This window comes from Mirounga angustirostris, unplaced genomic scaffold (genome assembly GCF_029215605.1).
Source record: "Mirounga angustirostris isolate CCGP_5_RB_7025 unplaced genomic scaffold, mMirAng1.0.hap1 SCAF_2, whole genome shotgun sequence".
NCBI classification, from domain to species: Eukaryota; Metazoa; Chordata; class Mammalia; order Carnivora; family Phocidae; genus Mirounga; species Mirounga angustirostris.
In genome coordinates this window covers 64,114,153-64,128,489 of record NW_026991710.1, presented here as the reverse complement: position 1 = coordinate 64,128,489, position 14,337 = coordinate 64,114,153, and the positions used below count along the sequence as shown (strand labels likewise).

Sequence of the window (14,337 nt, the reverse complement as noted above, 5' to 3'; positions counted from 1 at the left end):
GCTACAAACTGACAGTAAAGTGGTGAATGTGTGGATCCTTGCTCAGAAGGGGCTGACTGGTAGTGACTAACAGTGAGTGAGCAAATAAGTAAGTAAATAAATGAATACCGATGGCAAAGAGTGCTCTGAATAATATAAGCTGGGCGGGTAGGTAGAGAGTAACTGGGGAGGTCTCTTTCAGATGAGGTTACTCGAGGAAAGTTCTCAAAGGATATAAGATGTGAACTGAGATCTAAAGGGTGGAAAGAGCTGGAAACTAATTCTAGGAGAGGGAACAGTAAGTCCTAAGGCTGAGGGGGATTTGATGAGCTTGAGGAACAAAAAGGGCTCACGCAGTTAGATCATAGTGCCTAGTGCATAGGGTAGGGGCTGTCTCAGTCTGCTCTGGCCTCCATAACAGCACACACAGACTGGGTGACTTAAACAGCAGAAACTTTTAATTTTTCACAGTTTTAGAGGCTGGAGGTTTAAGATCAGGGTACCAGCAGGGTTAAGTTCTGGTGAGTACACTTCTCTTGCAGAGAGCTACCTTTTTTCACGTGGTCTTTCCTTGGTACGTGTTCATGAAGAGAGGGAGAGGGAGAGAGAGAGAGAGAGAGATCTCTTCAATATATCAGTTTTGGTTTACAATACACTTTTGGTATATAATAGAGGCCATAGCAGGGCCATATTATAAAATAGGATTAGAAAAAAAAGTGGGCTTCTGTCATGTCGTGCCTGGTAAGGAATTTGGATTTTATTTATAGAGCAAAGGAAAAACATATAGAAATGGGAAAATCCTAAGTATTAACTCAGCTTTATTTCAGCTTCTAAAAAATGTGTTCATCCAGTGGACACTTATTAGCTCCTGTATTAGAGAGACAGTATTCCAAGCTCTAGGACCACAAGGATCAATCCCAGGTAAAAAATAAACTCTTGGGAAAGCGAAGACTTTCCAACAAAGGGTTTGGGAACAACTTTGACTCCTATCTCGCAACATACAGAAAAATTAATTGGAGATAGACCATAGATTTTAATGTAGAAGCTAAAGCTACAAAGCTTATAGAAGTAAACATAGCATGTTTTCCTGACCTTTGGGGTAGGCAAAGAGTTCTTAGAAAGGACAAATATGTATAATATAATGCATTAATTGTCAATTGTAATATAACATGCAATATAATAGAATATATATTACAGTTAAATACAGTGTAATACAATATATACAATAATTGAAAATTGGACTTCATCAAAATTAATAAAAACTTTTGCTTATGAAAAGACACTTAAAAATGAAAAGGCAAGTGACATACTCGAAGAAAACATTTACAATGCATTAATCCGATAAAGGATTGTAACCACCATTTATAAAAAAAGTCTTACAACTGAATATTAAAAGCACAAGCCATAAAAATATGGGCAAACAGACACAATAAAAGAAGAAATACCAAAGGTCAATAAATACATGAGAAGGTGTTCATCATTAGTCATTGAGAAAATGCAATTTCCCTGCACTCACTAGAATTACTAAAACAAAAGAGATAGGCAATACCAAATGTTAGTGGTGCTATAGAACAAGACAACTCTCACATTTCTAGTGGAATTGTAAAATGGTATAACCAGTTTAGTAGATCCTGATACAGTTAAATATACACCTACCCTATAACCTAGCAATTCTCCTCCTTCGTGGTTACCCAAGATAGAAAAAAACACATATTCAACAAACACTTGCACATTCATGCCTGTAGTATCTTTATTCATAACAGCCAATAACTGGAAACAGTCAAGTGTCCATCAACATAAGACTAGATCCCAACCTGTGTTATATTCATCTGATGGAAAAATAGTAACAAAAATACTAATACACTTAACATCATGGATGAATCACAAAAATATCAAACTCAGCAGAAGAAAACAGCATGAAAGAGTACATACAGTGTCATTGTGTTTATATGAAATGCAAGTGCAAGCAAAATTAATTTATAGTGATAAAAACTGTAAAATAAAGTTCCAGGGAGGGGTGAGGATGGTTCCAGGGAGGGGTGAGGATGATTGACTGGAAAGGAAACCTTCAGAGAGTAAGAGAAGTCTACATCTTGAGTGGCTGATGGTTACATAAGTGTGCCATTTGTCAAAAGTCATCCAACTCCACACATAAGCTCTGCACATTCTACTGTGTGTAAAATATATAAAATAAAATAAATTTCCTAGTAACATGTGATGAGTAATAGGAGGGAAAGGCAAAGAAGGAAATAATGATGCCTCAGCATCTGATTCTGGAAAGGAATCAGGAGTGAAGTTTATAATCGAATCTGACTCATTCGGGAACCCATGTTGGGCCCAGACAGAGGACTAGACTGACTTGACAATGGTATTTCACTCGACCGGGGACAAGGGCCAGGCTCAATGGCTGGGTACTTCCGACTTTTCTTCCCACCTTTTAAATACAGACAGGGACTCCAGTAACTACCAGGAGATTCTCACCTGAAGAAGAAGGTAGATTAAAACTTGTGACGAGATCTGAATGCTTCCATTAGTGGCATCCCTCGACTTTGTCAGGTCCTGAGTTTGAACTCTGCTAGAAGGATGGAGAATTTTCCATTTTGGAACTTATCTATTTTGTTGTTCTGTTGCAGCCTGGGAGTGCTAACCTCCAGGGCATGGGGCAAGCCTCAGCTGTTTAGCCTTATTATTAAGGGAAGGGCTGTTCAGCTGTAGTCAGTTTGGGAAGGGTGGGGATGTAAATTTTTTATGTGTTCGCTTGCTAATATTAAGTACATGCATAAGGCCCTGGTTGAATACTAGCTTTAAGTTCAAAATCAAAATGAGACTGATTAAAATTAAAAAGTCCAAGACATCAGATTAAAAGATTTTCAGCTTTTTTAGAAAAATGCTGGAAAATAAAGATGAACCCTGCACAAGGAAAACCAAATGTCCTCTCCTCCTTGCTCCTTTTTCCCTCTTCCTCAAGCACCAAGGGGCTTTTGCATATAATATTTAATATAATTCTTGTAATGACTTTGAAAGCTGGAACATCACATCTTTACTGATTAAAAAAATAAAATACCAAAGTTCAAAAGATTAACTTGCCCAAGTTTGCACAGCTAGAAAAGGTTTAATGACACCTGAATTAGAACCCTTATCTACTTACCTGCAGAGCTGTGAGTCTTTCTACCTAAAAGACACACTTTTTAAATTTTTTAAATTTTGTTTTAAAGATTTTATTTATTTATTTGACAGAGAGAGAGAGAGCAGGAACACAAGCAGGGGAAGTGGGAGAGGGAGAAGCAGGCTTCCCACCAAGCAGGGAGCCCGATGTGGCAACTCGATCCCAGGACGCTGGGATCGTGACCTGAGCCGAAGGCAGACACTTAACCGATTGAGCCACCCAGTTGCATTGACACACTTTTTAAAAAAAAGATTTTTATTTATTTGAGAGAGAGAAAGAACACAGGAGAAGCAGACTCCCAGCTGAGTGGAGATCCCCATGTGGGGCTCGATCCCAGAACCCTGAGATCATGACCTGAGCTGAAGGCAGATGCTTAACTGACTGAGCCACCCAGGCGCCCCCTAAAAGACACACTTTTAACATAGAATTCCTTCCAGGGCTATTTGTGTTTAGCTAGGTTGCTAATCCACAAACTGGAATTTTAGGCATCTGAGGAAGAAGCAATTTGCGAAGACAGTTTGGGGTGGAGGCTCCTTATATGATACTACGTGGTGGCCACTTGTGGCTGGTCTTGTCAGGCTGGTGCAGTGCACATGGCCTCTAAGCAATGGAGAATGGGAGGCTACCTCTGCCTTCTCCTACGGACACTGCGGAGAAGTCGGTGTCTGCTTGGCCTATGGTGATTGTTACATGGACTTGGCATTTTACATTTGATTGCCTGGGGACTTCATAACATTACCACTCAATCCATTGGGAAAGCCTCTAAATTTGGTTCTTTCTCCCATCTAACCTGGCCGTTCAAAAAAGGTGGCTCATTGACTGCAATGTGATTGATCCTCAGAGAGTGCTGTAGAGAAGGAAGTTTTCATGTATCTCTGGAAATCATTTCAGCATATGGCTTACCTAATTAGGTTTTACTGAAGCTAATTTTAAAATAGTTTGCATTCTTTGGGCAAATAGACAAGAAGGGACCCCAGAAGGGCGTTGGAGGTCATTAGACAGCCAGGCATTGTGGATATGATTGAAACTGTGTGGCATTTACACATGCTATACTTGTATTTTTCAAAATCTTGAGACCTCATTACTCTTCTTCTAGTCAATATAAAATGTTAAATTTCCCTCAGTCTTATTTTCCTTATCTTTAAAATCAAGACATTGAAACTGTTGATTTTTAAGATCTTTACCTACAGAAACATTTCCTTTTCTATTCTGTAATATGCTATGCCCTATATTCTTGTGTTTCTTAAAAATACAGAAGTATAAATAGGATGGATTCATTATTTCATTTGTTCATCTGTTTTTCCATCCCACAGATATTTATTGAGAACCTACTAAGTGCCAGGTATTCTGTCGACTCAGGTGCAACAAAGATAAATAAAGCATGGGGCCCAACCTTGGAGAGATAGACCATTGCATAGAGTTGGATAAAGCTATACAGAACAGAAGGCTGGTGCCATTCTCATGGGTGACATTCTCCTCAGAGATGACAGATGACAACTGCTCTTCCTTTCATCCCAAAACTTACAAAAGGTCCATTTACTTCACAAGCCAACAGGCACACATCCCTCTAGCAATGCTCTTATCTTTTGTGTAACTTCCTCAGAACCAGGAATGGTTTTTTTTTTCTTTTTCTTCTTCCTTTTTTTTTTTTTTTTATAAATGAATAATACAGGAGACAACCAATAGCCAGTTTATACTCCCTGCTGTCCTTCTAAAGATTCATAGCCCAAAATAAAGGTGCTGCGGAGGTGGAGAACCCAATTTCCATTCCAAGTTTCACACAGTGGGTTTCAGTCAATTAAAATTTCTGTTCCTAAGATACAGTTGCTTATGGAGGCAAGTAGCACCCACATTTTCTGGAAACAGTGATCTTGGTCTAGAAGAATGGTCCTCCTCCAATATCTGCTGAGACCCCAAAGGATTCTGTTCCGTTGCTGCTGCAGGACGTCATAAAGCTGATTTCATCTCCTTGCTCAGGCATCAACTTCCTCTTATTACCTGGGTTTTGACTCCTCTAAGCAACACAACAAACATCTTAGGGGGGAAACAACATGTTTGTCATTCTTTTTATCCTCACTAATGCATTGGAAGGAGGCCATCTGGCTGCCTTTTGGGTAAATCCATTTTATAACAAGATTTTTTGTGTGTGATTCAGTAATTAAGCCCCTTTGGATAGAGTTCAAGATGGACCTGCCTTATGCTGAATTTTGCTTTAGAGCAAACTGTTAGTCACAGGTGCCAGTGAATTTATAAATCAGGATGAGAAATCTCATAGATTTTGGAAAATTAGTCATCTTCCTGAGTTTCTTTTCACCTTAGGTGCACTGTTCTTCAGAGGTGTGCAAGGTGAGAATGTGCTTAGAATTGCCCCTGGCCTAACATGGCTAAGATTGTTATCTGCCATCTATCCTAAATCTAACCTCCCAGAATTGAAATGTTGAAATGAAGACAGGAGAGTATTAATGTTGTTACTCATTGCTATAGACACCATAATAGACTTATCTATTCACTCATTCATTCAGTAAACATGTACTAGCTGAGGGTACAGAAATAACTAGAAAAGCTTGTGAGCTCAACTTCATTATGACATGATTTATTAGAGACCAAATATTCTTTTTTTGTTGTCATTGTTATGTGGGGGCTTCAGTTGTGAAAATGTGATATGACGTAATGTCACCTTTGGAATATTTTCTAAGAATAATTTATTTTTTTGAATGAATTACCTTGCCATCTCTTAAACTCAAAAAATATAAATCAGTACAAAAATACGGTTAAAAGTCAAGTGCTCAGTCATGTTTTTCTTGCTATCTTGTGGGAAAAATTTCAGCTTCTTGGCTAGTTGTGCTCCCAATTTATTTTGCCATGAGTCATGGAAAGTTAATATTCAGTTTGAGAATTTTCTCCTGGCTGCTGATTCCTATGAAAATCCCTTTGCAAAACATCATCAATTTGATTAGACACCATTTGCCTTTCTTCTTGTTTTCTACATTGTACCCACTTTTTTCTTTTTTTAAAAGATTTTATTTATTTGTCAGAGAGAGAGAGCACAAGTAGGGGGACAGCAGAGGGAGAAGCAGGCTCCCCGCTGAGCAAGGAGACAGATGAGGGACTCGATCCCAGGACCCTGAGATCATGACCTGAGCTGAAGGCAGATGCTTAACGGACTGAGCCACCCAGGCGCCCCTGCACCCACTTTCTGATTGGTGAGATTAACCATTCCTCAACATGCCTATGTGTTCTCTCAGTTATGATCTAGTTATAATGTCATTCATATCAGCAACACTGAGAGCTTGTTTGACAAGGAGAGCAACCCTCTATGACAGTTAATTGGGTAACAATTCACTTTTATATCATGTTTGCATCTTTTAAATAGATAATGAGCTTGGAACCTCTCCTCAGGCATAAGAATAGCCTGCTTTGGGAGAAGTAGGCTATTTGAGCTCTGGCATTTTCCCTCCTTGAGCATAGATTTGCTTTCCTTTTGAGCCCCCATGAATGGTCATTGTGGTCTAGTCTTCTTGAGCAGAGACAGAATGTTCCTGAATTCCTGAAAATTCACCAGATGGTACCAGACTTCAGAAAACAAGTGGTGACTTTGGCCTCCTTGTGGTTTCTGTGTTGACTGACGTAAGCCAACCTCCACGAATGAACAGCTGATGTTTATAGTTAGAGAGAAATGTACTATATGACTTAGGTCTAGACTCTGCAAGGACTAATGGGGTAACAATGGATTTGGGGGCATAAGACCAATTATTGGAATTACATTTGAGGTCACACTTGGGAAAGGTTTTTATCTTGCTCTCACTGAGGTTCTTAAAAGCTGCGTATACAATTGTGATTGATTCACTTTGAAACTTTCTGAAAACAAACTTCATCATGAGATTTTTTAAGGCATTTTTTGTTCTGGTTGGGTCCCATACTCTAAGAGAAAATTATCTAAGTAGAAGCCAAGACATGCTGCCATCCAGACATGTTTCTAGAGAGGCAAATTATCACAGGTGCAAAAACTCAAGAGCTCACTGAGTTTAGATAAAATTAAAAATAGTTCATTGCAATATTGTGAAATATATTTTAGTCACACATTCTTGTGAGTACTACGGTATGATTATCATCATAGGATTGTCAAATTGATCTTGTGTTCACAGGATTTTTGTGTAGTAGTGAATTTTTTTTTTTTTGGCTTGTGGGTTTGGTTCTTCTTGGCCACAGTGGATTGTTCTCTGTATAGCATATGGATACTGGAAGGGACTGAAAGACATATTGATGAATTTTGCAACTTGCTAGCTGGAAACCCTCCTTGTTAGTGAGGGTAAATTCCAAAGATTCCCCTGTAGAGAGTAGTCTTGGGGGCATGTGCTTCCTTAGGTAAGAGTAGGACAGCTCTCGGTGCCTGGGTGGCTCAGTTGGTTGAGACTGCCTTCGGCTCAGGTCATGAACCCGGAGTCTCAGGATCGAATCCGACATTGGGCTCCCTGCTCAGAGGGGGGTCCACTTCTCCCTCTGACTCTACCCCCTCTTGTGCTCTCTCTCTCTCTCAAAAAAAAAAAAAAAAAAGAGTAGGACAGCTCTCTCAGACTGAGGCAGCCACTGCTAATGACCTGGGGTTCCATCAGCGACTCTGAGCTGATGAAGTCTAAAGTGAAAAGGGTTGGAAGGCACAGTGAGTATTTGGAATTGCAAACTTAATGTACACCAAGAGCATTGCCTGTGCTGGTCAAATTAGTGACCAGAGCAATGCAGTGTATCGCTGTGTAAATGAATGACCTGTTTTTCCAAGAGTCAAACCTGTTAAGTACCACCAGGAGAATAGCAGGTGGGGTTCCAGGTAAAGGACCACAAGACTTTTTTTTATCTGGCAGAACTGGCAGAAATGCCATTGATGGAAGAGCCACGATCACATGAAGAGACCAGAAGTCTTTGAAGGCTAAGAGATTTTTAATTTTTATATTTCTTCTTAGATGCATTAAACTATGCATTGAAATTTTATTTGAATTCAACTATGTACAGAGGTTTTAATTAAAACAAGAGTTCACCTATCATTTCTGTTCTCCATCCCTGAGTTCCACTTCTCAACATGAACCCTTTTTGCTGTTTCTTCTGATATTCCTCTCCATTTGCCTAAATAACAGAATAGTGTCATTTCTTGATTGAAAAGTTTTAGACTTTATGGTTTGATTTCTTATTACAGACAATAAATATTTACAACCATTCCTCCTGCACCCCTCCCTCAGGTGTACATGTTTCCTTCCTATATCATTCTAATATAGTTGTTTTGCTACTTTTGGTTAAGTCAATATTCAGTATTTACATTATTGTTACTACATAGATGTCATCAACTGCTAAGCCACTTGATATAATAAAGTGGCTTTCCTATACTTGTACAATTTTTGCATTTTTTGTCTTTTCTGAAGTTAATAATTCCTTTTAATTCATTTATTTATGCATTATTAACTCATAAAAATCTATGAAAGAACTGACCAAACACATCAAATAAGCTATTTTTTCTTTGATTTTTTTATATTTCTCCAGGAACTTTCAATTTTCTTTTTCAAATCTTGCCTGTCAATTGCCAGATCTTCTGGGATTTCTTCACAGCCATCTTCTCCTTTTTTGTCTTGGATTTCACATTGCTTTCATGTTTTCTGCATTTTTGATGCACTCCCTAATTCTGTTGGAGTGCATTCTCCAGTAGCTTTCTGAGAAAGGTGGCATAAGAGATTGATGTTTTGAAGCATTGCATATCTGAAGATATCTCTATTCCATCTTCTCAGCCATTAATACTTTGGCTATGGGATTCTGGGTTGTATGTTATTTTTTCACTATCTCCTATTTTAGCTCTCAGCATTGCTGCTAAGAAGTCTCATACTGTTCTGATTACTGATCCTTGGTAAATAACTTTTTTTTTTTTTGGTCTCTCTGGAGCTTTTGCAAGCTTTGCTTTCTTTTTCCTTCCTTCCTTCCTTCCTTCCCTCCCCCTTCCTTTCTTTCTCTCTCTTTCTTTTTTCCATTCCTGGTGTTCTTGCTGAGACCTTTAGATCTGAAATCACAGACACATGTTCTTAAGATCTAGAAAATGGAAAACTTACTTGTATTTTGCATTCATTAATTTCCTCTGTGATTCTTTTTAACGATTATTTTTCTAGAACCCCTATAAATTGGATGTTGACCTCCCAGACTGATCCTTTTCTGACCCCGCCCCCACATTTGTTTTTCTTTTGGCTCTACTTTCTGAGTCAATTCTTCAACTTTATTTTACAATATTCTTATTGGTTATTTATATTTCTCCTCTCATATTTTTAAGTTCCAAAAGCACTTTCCCATTATCTGAATGTTTTCCATTTATGTTATCCCATCCTTATTACATGGCTGTAAACTCATTTCTTACCTCTGTGGGAATATTAATTGAAGAGTTTTCTGTTAGTCTTTTTTTTTTTTTTGCCTCTTCTTTTATGTTAGAGTTTTTTTTTTTTTCCAGTGTCAGGTTTTTCTTTATATGAAAGAGATAAGATGTGCACCTGTTTCTAGAAGTACAGAAGATTATTCTAAAATTTCCTCTTAATTAAAATAAACTTTGAAAATAATTATATAAAATTTTAATTAAATGCTTTTTAGGCCTGCACAAAAGAAAGAGACCAAAAACAAAGTGGAGGAACCCTTGAAGTTAAGACACACCCAAGCATGCCTTTATTCTGAGGAATTCTAAAGAGAGAGACTGAATGAGACTGTTGGGTTGGATGGGAGGCTGAAGAGTAATTCCAGCCTTACCACTCTTTGGACACACCTTTAAATATATTTTATGTCATTTCTCACTGCCTTAACTTTGACTTCGGCATATATAAAGTTTTTACTTTTCCCCAAATTTTACCATTGTATAAGGCTATGAAAAGCAGATGGATGGAGTGAAGATTAAGGAAGAGGGGCAAATACCAATAGAATTCTTGATGGATGGAGTTTTGGAGGCTCTTGGTCTACTGGGAGCAAAGGAAAGCTTTCTACCACTTAGCAACAGAAATTTAGTGGAATAACAAACATTTCTTTTACTTTCCTCCCACCCAAAACTCTTCTTAGGGGTAAATTGAGCTAGATTTTCCATAGGTGATAACTTCTTTCATTTTCCAACTTGAATATGTCATGTTTCAATATTGATTTTTGTTTTGTTTTGTTGTTGTAAGGTAATAAGCATGAGATATTTCTTTATGCAATATCAAATCTCCTGTTTGACACTTATTCTGACCTTTCTTAGTAACTGAATCATTTATATTTCCCAATTGGGAAAGCATGGCTAAAGCAGAAAGATTTTCTTTCTCCATATTAATCACAGGTCCTTATTTCATTTCCCTTTCATTGTTTTTCTTTTAAACGAAATTTAAAATCTATTATTTCACAAAGTAGCCAAGAAAAAGAGAAATTATCCCTCATCCTTTGAGTGTAAAAGAACAGTAATAATCTAATATCGAGAGCCTTTAGGGTAATGCCTAGCTTAAAAGTACTTCAGAAACACAGTATTAGAAAAGAGGAAACATATGTCTCAGCAAGCAGGTGGCCGTACAAGAAAAGAATCTCTATAATGGCTGGTCTGCATTTCTGGAAGCCAGAAATTCTGCACAAACACAGCCTTAATATAACCATAACAGACAGTAGGGTATGACTTAACGATTGAGCAATAAATAACAAAGAAAAAAAATTAAGTTGCAGGTGTTACATGGCGAAGTGTGAAACGGAAGTCCTGAACTATGGAGCAGAACTTAGCCAAGTAACTTTAGCACTTCTGCAGGACTGTAAAATCTCTGGATTGAACTGAAAGCTTTTAAAGAAAAGAAATTATATATATATATATATATATATATGTAAATAAAATAGTCGATATCTATATATCTATATATCTATATATAACATGTTTTATTCATATGTACTCTATTGTGGCAGAAGTTGTTTCTAATTGGCTGATTATCACTCATTCAGTGATTTACTTTAAAACCTTAATCGAGTGCCCATTCTGTGCCAGGTCTTAAACTAGGCATAGTGGATGTAGAGATGTCCCAAAGTTCATAGTCTAGTAGTGGAGACAAACAGCAACTTTCTAATTAGCATGACAGGATGATGAGTTCTGTGGTGAAGGGAAGCAAAGGGTGCTGCTTAAGGAGGGCCACCTAAGCCAGCCTAGAAGACTTCCAGAGGGAGCTGATATGAGGCCACATGAGAGTGGAAGTCTAGGACGGTACTTCTAGGGAGGGGAAGAAGCATAAATAAAAGTATGAGAGACTTGGCTCAAATCAGCAATTTTGAGTTGAGTATATTGGTATATATGGTGCAAGGACTAAGCAGGTAGACTTAAATGAAATTATGAAAGGCGTTGCCTGAAGTCACTGTGAAGCCATTGCAGGATTTAGAATGATCAAACTGGTGGCAGGGTGGCATGTACGTTGAAGATGATTACAAGTGGACATTGGGAGACCAGATAAAAGGCTGTTATAGTAACAACGTGAGAACTAATAATGTCTCAAAGCAAGGTAATCCCAGTTGATATAAACAGATCCCCAAAATTTAAGAAATATTTTGAAAAGTAGGGTTAAGTGAAATTGATGACAAATTTGATGTGGAATAGGGGAGTTAGGGAAGATGATGAGTTAAAGATGATGTTCAAGTCTCTGATTTGAGCAATGGGTATGGGGGCTGCAATTTATATAGTTAGGATATTCTGAGAAAAGCAGCAGATCTGGAGGGAAACTAATGGGTTCACTTTGAGATGGGTTCTGTTTATGGTATCTTTTTTGGCATCCAAGTGGAAATTCCCACAAGTGGTTTTATATAAAAAGCTAGAGGTCAAGAGGGAGTTCTGGGCTTAGACATGTACAATAGGGAGTTATTGAATAGTGTTAGTAGTTGTTACCATTAGTATGGATGTATTAGCCAACAGGATTGGCCAAGAGATAAACCTAGAGACATGCTGACTATTAAGGAGCAGATAGAGAAAAAGTAGATTATGAAAGTGACTCAGAAGGACCAGCTGGTGAAGTCAGAGTATAACCTTATGAGAGTGGTCCACCAGAGTCAGAGGAGTTCAAAGAGCCTGGGTTACAGAGGTAATTGCTGTAATGTAGTCAAGTAAATTAAGGACTGAAAAGTTGAAAGAGTGATGATACAAATTGTCATCCCAAATAGAATAAGTCTGAGAGTAAAGGGACTGTGATGGTTGTTTTATGTGTCAATTTGACTGGACCATGCAGTGTCCAGGTATTTGGCTAAACATTATTTCTGCATGTGTCTGTGAGGGTGTTTCTAGATGAAATTAGCATTTGAATCATTAGACTGAATAAAGCAGATTGCCTTCACCAGTGGGGGTGGGCATCATCCAATCAGTTTAATCTGAATAGAACAAAAAGGCAGAGAAAGGGAGAATTCACTGTTTCTCCGCCTGACTACTTGAGTGGGAATTTTGGTTTCTCCAGCTCTCAGAGTGGGATTTACACCATTGGCACTCCTGGTTCTCAGGCCTTCGGACTTGGATTGGAATTCACACCATCAATTCTCTTGGTTCTCAGGCCTTCGGACTTGGAGTGGAACTACACAGCCAACTTTCCTGGGTCTCCAGCTTGCAGACAGCAGATATTCTCAGCCCCGATAATCATGTGAGTTAAATCCTTATAATAAATCCCTGCCTATATCATTCATCTCTATATCTATATCATCTCTATCTATTTATCTAACTGTCATCCATCTATCTGTCTATTTTATCAATCTGTCTACACATTTTGCTGGTTCTGTTTCTCTGGAGAGCCCTGACTAATTCAAGGGTTGTTATTGATAATTATGACAGGACCACAAATATAAACCAGACATTCTCCAGGCAAACCAGCATACTATGGTCATGCTACAGTTGGAAGAATTATTTCAATGAAATAGTTGGAGTGGTGGCTGTACATGGTAAGAGTAAAAGAGTGAAGTGAATGATAAGAAATTAAAGTACCTGTGAAGAGAATATTTTTTTTGAACTAGCTTCTATTTAAAGGGGAGGGACTGAATGGGAGTTAGAGAGGGTTAGGGGGTTAAAAGAAAACGTTTTACCTGGCAGAGGCTTGAGTAAACCTGTATGCAAAAAAAGAACATGCCAATGAAGAGGGAGAAGTCAGAGAATTTACCACAAGAGAGAATACATGATTGAACCACTGTTGTATGGGAGCTGGAGGATATGGCAGGATTTGCTTTCGAAAGGAGGGTAGAATATCTTTTCTAGAAAGACAGGAGAAAAAATAAACAGAAAGCAAATATAGCAAATGTATGGGTGGGTGAGTGTGAGGTTGGCCAAGTTTGCACCTGATGGTCTCTGTATTTTTTTCTGTAAAGCATGCCAGGAGGCCTGATGCTGAGCGTGGAGGATAGGATTACAGAATAGGGAGCGCAGAAGCAACAGGTAAGGCTGTGTGGTTATTCTGGAGAGTGAGAGACAAACTGATTAGGAGCACCACAGGATTTTCAGGCAATATTATGGGCCAACTGGACACTGTTAACTTGCAGGGACATGGACCTACAGTTTCATGTTTTATGCTCCCCCACCCATTTTAAGTAGTAAGGATTGTGGCATTGGTACAACAAATTTATGCACAAAGTTGTGATTCAAGTTCTGGATTATTGTCCCCATGGGAAATGGGGACAGGAGAAGGCTGACTGATGGGAAAGAATGGGGAAGTCAATAAACATCAGGTCTCACTGAAGTTAGGAAACAAAGATGTTTTTAGAAACACAATAGCTAGAAGGATTGGAAGCCGTGTGGAGAACGTGGACATAGAACTTTAAGATTTCAGAGGTGTGTTAGCTCTGGGTGATGGTCAAGTCCCGGCTGGGGCCATGGGTGCCTGTCTGCGGTGGAGATGAGATATGTTCTGGAGTTGATGTTGGCTAATTCAGCCACATGGGTGTAGAAATCACTAAAAACTATGATACAACTTAGAGCAGAGAGAGGAAAACCTTAAACCAAATAGCGGTGAGATGACTGATGTAAACAAAAATATGGGGATGATGTGGGTGATCTAGCTAGACATTTTTGCAAGAAATTAGAGAAGACAAGGTTTGGTGTGGCCCTGTGGACTCGAAACTGCACGTGCTGCCTTTCAGTGTAATTCTTCAGTGGGCTTCTAGGTGTGTGGTATCATCTGACAGAGATTTTCACCCAGACACTGAGGTCGAGGAAACAT

General features: G+C 38.6%; 1 long non-coding RNA gene across 1 annotated transcript in view; it reads left to right on the top strand.

Moving 5' to 3' along the window:
* The window catches only part of LOC129045986 (uncharacterized), a 31,130-nt gene extending 17,562 nt beyond the window's left edge, over positions 1-13,568 (top strand). The window contains exons 2-4 of the long non-coding RNA XR_010409455.1: positions 12,688-12,774; positions 12,963-13,069; positions 13,490-13,568. This is a non-coding gene — a long non-coding RNA (uncharacterized LOC129045986). The remainder of the gene's footprint in view (positions 1-12,687; positions 12,775-12,962; positions 13,070-13,489) is intronic.
* The last annotated feature ends 769 nt before the right edge of the window (positions 13,569-14,337 follow it).